This window comes from Rattus norvegicus, chromosome X, assembly GCF_036323735.1.
Source record: "Rattus norvegicus strain BN/NHsdMcwi chromosome X, GRCr8, whole genome shotgun sequence".
NCBI lineage: Eukaryota > Metazoa > Chordata > Mammalia > Rodentia > Muridae > Rattus > Rattus norvegicus.
Genome location: NC_086039.1, coordinates 154,364,047 through 154,370,812, shown reverse-complemented (window position 1 = coordinate 154,370,812; position 6,766 = coordinate 154,364,047). Strand labels below are relative to the sequence as shown.

The window sequence follows — 6,766 nt, the reverse complement described above, 5'->3', positions numbered from 1 at the left end:
GTTAAGAGCACTGGTTGCTCTTACAGAGGTCCTGAATTCAATTTATTGAACCTTCACACTGGGTCACAATCATCTGTAACTCCAGTTTTAGGGAATCCAACACCTTCTTTTGTCTTCTATGGACACTGGGTATGCATGTGGTACACAGATATACATACAAGCAAAACACTCAGATAGATAGATGGATAGATGGATAGACAGATAGATACATAGATGCAGATAGATAGATAGATAGATAGATAGATAGATAGATAGATAGATAGATAGATAGATGGTAGATGGATACATACATACAGACATACATACATACATACATACATACATACATACATACATACACACATACTTTCAGAATAAAACAGGTCTGGCCTAGGTTTAATGCCTCTAGAATCTCAGTCATCATTTAAGTTATTGTTTGCAAATGGTTGTTTCTGAAGAGGGTTTATTTATTAAGTCTTTTTCCAGGGATATTTGTTAATTTTATTAAATATCGCCTTGGTACATATTGAAATTGCTACTAGTTGATGTGATTTGTTGTTTTGTTAACTCTCTAGTGCCTTTCACATCCCAGTTGTCATATACAAGAGATGGCGTGGATTCTTTAGGTTGTATGGAAAGTGCAAGTAGACTCTATTAAAAATTATTACAGAAAATTGAGAACTATGAATAAGTGAGTGCTTAAGGGAAAGTGAGAAAAGGTCCTGAGAATGGGAGGAGTTTCCAAAGATGAAAATGGTCATTGGGTTTCTTCTGTCTGGGAGTTAATAACGCAATGAGAGAAACTGCACAAAGCTCAAAATACTTTCTGTACTGGCTGGTTTTGTGTGTCAAGTTGACACAAGCTAGAGTTATCACAGTGAAAGGAGCCTCCCTTGAGGAAATACCTCCATGAGATCCAGCTGTAAGGCATTTTCTCAACAGTGATCAAGTGGGGAGGACCCCTTGTGGGTGGTGCCATTCCTGGGCTGGTAGTCTTGGATTTTATAAGAGAGCAAGCTGAGCAAGCTGAACAAGCCAGGGGAAGTAAGCCAGTAAGTAACATCCCTCCATGGCCTCTGCTTCAGCTCCTGCTTCCTGACCTGCTTGAGTTCCAGTCCTGACTTCCTTTGGTGATGAACAGCAATGTGGAAGTGTAAGCTGAATAAACCCTTTCCTTCCCAACTTGCTTCTTGGTCAGGATGTTTGTGCAGGAATAGAAACCCTGACTAAGACACCTTCCATTGACATTATTGAATTCTCTGAGCTATCTTGGGCGAAGTCAACAGAAGACCCACATACTCTGTGCTAGCCCAATCAGGAAAGTAGCCATGCAGCTGTTCATGCTCTGGCCACTCAGTGTGGGGTAGTTTAAGCCCCTTTCATTCCATCTCTAAGTCCACCATTGACCTTTACCATCATGGTCTCTACCATCTGAAACAATAAGCTCAACTAAATGGTTTCTTTTATAAGTTGCCTTGGTTGAGGTGATTTGTCACTGAATAGAAAAGCACCGCCAACAGGTTTCATTCCTTAAGTGTCTGCAGGATGTCTAGAAGCCCTCCTTACTTACAACTTAGTTAGTTACAACTAGCTATACCTGTAGAAGAGATTTATGAAAGGACAGTAGTACCTTGTGAATGTTCCTCAAGGACTTCAGAGCACAGCTGGTCTTTCATGACTGGCCCAGAGACCTGTTCCTCCTTCTACATATCTAGCTTGGTTATCTCATGCCCAACCACAAGCCCCAATATCTTCTTCAGTGCTTCAGACTCTGGCTGTTTAAACCTTTCTCTCCTCCAGTGTCTGTTGTCATTGTAACATATTTGAGCAACTTAGAATCATCACGATTGCCTTTCCTTTTCTCCTGCCTTGCTAATGTTACATCAACCTTGCACTCACATGTCTCCTTTAGAATAGATTACATAGACTACAGTACATGAGGCAAGTAATATAACATATTAGTTACTTTTGTATTGCTGGGAAGAGATGCCATGTCAAATGCAACACAAAAGAAAGCGTCTAATTGGGATTACAGTTGCAGTGATCTAGAGTCCATGATGGTGGAGCAAGTGCAGCACAGAAGCAAGAGCTCATACTTTAATCCACAAGCAGGAGGTGGAGAGAGAACTCACAAATGGTGTGACTCTTTTAAAATCTCAAAGGCTGCAGCTAGTGATGTGCTTCCTCCTGCAAGGCCACACTGCGGAATCTGACCCCAGATGGCTACCAACTAGAGACCGTTAAATGTATGAGCCTATGGTGACCATTTTCATTAAAAACACAATCAAATGGTATAGGTTCTTGGAATACAATGGTGAACAAGACAGAATCAGTCCTGGCTTCAGAGAGTTCACATTCTCATTGTGGAGAGAAGCAATAGTCAGGGATGTGCTTGACATGAGGAATGGCAAAATGGCTTGTGTGCTTGGGAGCCCTCTAGGGAGTTTTAAGTGCTGGAGTCACAATCTGATTGGGGCATAAAAAAATTTACCATGGGTGAGTTGGGGGAAAAGGTTAGAGGACAGAATGGAAGCAGGGAGATGTTGAAGGCTGTAGTACTCTTGTTGGTGAGAAGCTTGAGACCTTAATTACTCTATTTAAGCACATGAGCATGAATTTTTAGTTTACTTGAGACAGGGTCTTGTGTGTCCTAGGCTAGCCTTAATGTTTCTAAGTAGCCTAGGGTGATCTTGAACTTCTGATCCTCCTGCCTCCACCTCCAGATTGCTAAGATAGTGTCCTCATGGAGAAAGGAGAGGACCGGCTCCTGAAACTTGTTTTCTGACCTCTGCATGTGTGGTGGTACCTCCCCTACCACCACCACCACCACCACCACCAACACCACCACCACAGTCATAAAAATATTTCAGAAAAGATATGAAACACTCCTCATACCTGGGAGATGGCTCAGGTAAGAACATTCACTCCTCTTGCAGAGAGCCTGGGTTCAGCTCCCTGTACCCACATTGTGGCTCACAACCATTTGTAACTCCAGTTTCAGGGGATTTTATGCCCTCTTCTAGCCTTTGTGGGCATCAGGCATTGCATGCAGTATGCATACATACCTGTGGGAAAACACTTACATAATAAGGAAAATAAATACATTCTTTTAAGAAGTTCTCCACTTAAATCCTTTTCTGATGATCACCAAGAAATACAGGAAGAAACAGGTGTGAATCACATTTTTTTTCCTATTAAACATTGCTTGTAACAATGATTGGTGGGGAGTCACCACCTGGGGCTAAAGAAAATTAGACTTGAACACAACGTGCTACCAAGAAAGAACCAGATACAGAGTATAAAGTGAGAAAAATCAGCAGTCTAGTAGGTGTGCTATGTGAGACTTGAGACAATACGCAAATGTTCTTCTGCAGAACACTATGAAAAATGGAAATATTCATTACATATTGTGACTCATAACCCTAATCCCCAGCATTGGGGAGACTTAGCAGAAGGACCACTATGACTTTGAAACTATCTGGGCTATAAAGAAAGTTTCAAATCAGTCTGAGCTGCAAAGGCATGAGATCCTGTCTCAAAAACAGACAAGCAAAAAGAAAATATTAGAGAATTCACTAATGGCAACGTCTGTCACCCCATCGACGATTGACTCAATTGGTGTGGCTAGCTATATTTGTGTCCACCTCAAAGCTGTGTGCTTGTTTAATTGAGGGCCAGTCGTTGGTATATGAATAGCTGTGTTCCCCTGACACAGTTCCCAAACAAGCTCTCAAGAAATATTAACCAGAGCTGGAAAGATGGCTCACTGATTAAGAGCATCTACTGCACTTACAGAAGACCCAGCACCCAAATGATGGCTCGCAATGGCCTGTAACTCCAAATCTAAGGGATTCCTTCTGACCTCTGTGAACTCCTGCCAGAAACAATGGAAGATATGTTAAATACTATACAGACCCAAATCAATTTTGGAGACCCAAAGTACAACCATTTTTAGATGTTAACCTCCAAAGCACCCAAGGTGGACATTTTTGGCTTACTGTCCATCTTCTCCCAGATCTTCTCCTTAGCATTTTGTAACCTGATGATTTCCTCAGAAGGTGGTGAACTTCACTAGGACAACTCCCTTGATCTTGACTTCCCAGTTGCTTTGATCTATGAGATGCACCACAGTATTTATTCCATTGGCTCCATCTCCACGAGGTCACGCGGAATCATCTGGACTCTTGGTTGAAGACTGCAACTTCTCTCCACACTTTAAACAATCTTCCTACATTTGAGCTTAGGAACTGCTCTCTCTTCTAATCTCTTTGGCCAAAACATACTTACAAAAAGGTATTAGTAAGGCCCATATTTTTTGCACTATACCTTTTAAAATTACCCTATTTCCCTTTTGACCTATATTTTTTTCCTACTGGGAGCCTCAAAAGTAATTATTGGTATTAGGAAGAGCTCTAGGGGGCTAAGCCCTAAGCCCTAGACTTAGAATGAGATTCTTGATTCAAATTGTGCAAAGACATTCTCCTTGACAAAATGCAGTTGTACATGATCAATCCGTGCATTCCACGACATGATCACTAGCAGTATCACTATCCTGTACCTGGAATGACAAGCAAGTGCAGGCAATAGTGATACATGGTAGATATAATGATTAATCTGGATGTCAGCTTAATAAGATTTGGCATCAGGAAGCAAACCTCTCCTCTACACCATGCCTGAAAATGTGGTTCTTGATTGCATTTATTCATTTAAATGGGAAGACTCACCCTGAATTCAGGTGGCACCATCAATAGTCTGGCATCCTGAATGTATAAAAGAACGCTAAATGAACGTAAGTATTCATTGGTCTTGGCTTCCCAACTGCAGACACAATGTGATCAGCTGTGCCTCACTTTCTTGCTACTACACCTTTCCCACCAAGATCAACTATACCCTCAAACTATGGACCAAAAGAAGATTTTCTTTCCTTGCATTGCTTTTGTCAGGTACTCTGTCATAGCAATGAGAAAAGTACATAATACAATAGACATTGCAAAATATTATTATGAAAACTATGATTGTCTTAGTTAGGGATTTACTTCTGTGAACAGACACCATGGCCAAGTCAGCTCTTATAGAGGACAGCATTTAATTGGGGCTGGGTTACAGGTTCAGAGGTTCAGTCCATTATCATCAAGGCAGAAACATGGCAGCATCCAGGCAGGCATGGTGCAGGAGGAGCTGAGAGTTCTACATCTTCATCTGAAGGCTGCTACTGGAAGACTGACTTCCAAGCAGCTAGATTGAGGGTATTTAAGCCCACACCCACAGTGACACACCTACTAGTAGTGCCACTCCTGGGCCAAACATATAAAAACCATCCCCCCTTTCCGCGCTACCCTGGAACGGGTCTGTACGGCGTTGTTCTTGGTTCCCATCTCAACTTAAAAGGGAAACTTACACAATGTCCGGAGGCCTTGACGTCCTGCAGATGAAGGAGGAGGATGTCCTCAAATTCCTTGCTGCAGGAACCCACTTAGGTGGCCAACCTTGACTTTCAGATGGAGCAGTACATCTACAAAAGGAAAAGTGACGGTATCTACATCATCAACCTGAAGAGGACTTGGGAGAAGCTGTTGCTAGCCGCTCGCGCTATTGTTGCCATTGAGAACCCTGCTGACGTCAGCGTCATCTCCTCCAGGAACACTGGCCAGCGAGCTGTGCTGAAGTTTGCCGCTGCTACAGGAGCCACTCCAATTGCTGGCCGCTTCACACCTGGGACCTTCATTAACCAGATCCAAGCAGCCTTCAGGGAGCCCCGGCTTCTAGTGGTGACTGATCCCCGGGCTGACCACCAGCCCCTCACAGAGGCCTCTTACGTCAACCTGCCCACCATTGCTCTTTGTAACACAGATTCTCCCCTGCGCTATGTGGACATTGCCATCCCATGCAACAACAAGGGAGCTCACTCAGTGGGTCTCATGTGGTGGATGCTGGCCCGGGAAGTACTCCGCATGTGAGGAACCATCTCCCGGGAGCACCCATGGGAGGTTATGCCTGATCTTTACTTCTACAGGGACCCAGAGGAGATTGAGGAGGAGCAGGCTGCTGCTGAGAAGGCTGTGACCAAGGAGGAATTCCAGGGTGAATGGACTGCACCAGCGCCTGAGTTCACTGCTGCTCAGCCTGAGGTGGCCGACTGGTCTGAGGGTGTGCAGGTGCCCTCTGTGCCCATCCAGCAGTTCCCTACGGAAGACTGGAGTGCACAGCCGGCCACTGAGGACTGGTCAGCAGCTCCCACAGCACAGGCCACTGAGTGGGTTGGAGCCACAACTGAGTGGTCCTGAGCTGCTCTGCAGGTGCCTGAGCGAAGGGAAAAAAGGTGGAAGGAAAATAAAGTTTCTGAAAGCTGAAAAAAAAAACACCCATTCAATTTCCTGGCCCCCATAGGCCTGTTCAAATATATGAGACTATGGAGGCCATACCTAAACATAGCATAATAAAAAATATATTTAGTCCAACTTCCAAAGCCCCCATAGTCAATAGCAGACTCAATGATATTAAAAGTCCAAAGTTTGAAGTCTCTTCTGAGATTCATCTAATCACTTAGCTGTAATCCCCAAAGCAAGACAGGAAAACAGCTGGGCAAGCTCTAAACTGTGCATCTCCTTGTCTCATGCAAAAGTGGTCTTTGGATCTCCAACACACTTCTTTCTCCTGAACTTGTTCCACTCCCTGTTAGCAGCTTTCCTCAGCAGATAGACTATGGCTTTGGCATCTCAAATATCTTGGGGTCTCCAAGGCAACCTCAATGTTACAGCTTCTCGTTCCAATGTCTGGGATCCTCACA

The 6,766-nt window shown here is 43.8% G+C and overlaps 1 pseudogene; it reads left to right on the top strand.

Moving 5' to 3' along the window:
* The first annotated feature begins 5,298 nt into the window (after positions 1-5,298).
* Positions 5,299-6,338, top strand: Rpsa-ps4 (ribosomal protein SA, pseudogene 4; annotated as a pseudogene).
* Positions 6,339-6,766: the final 428 nt, after the last annotated feature.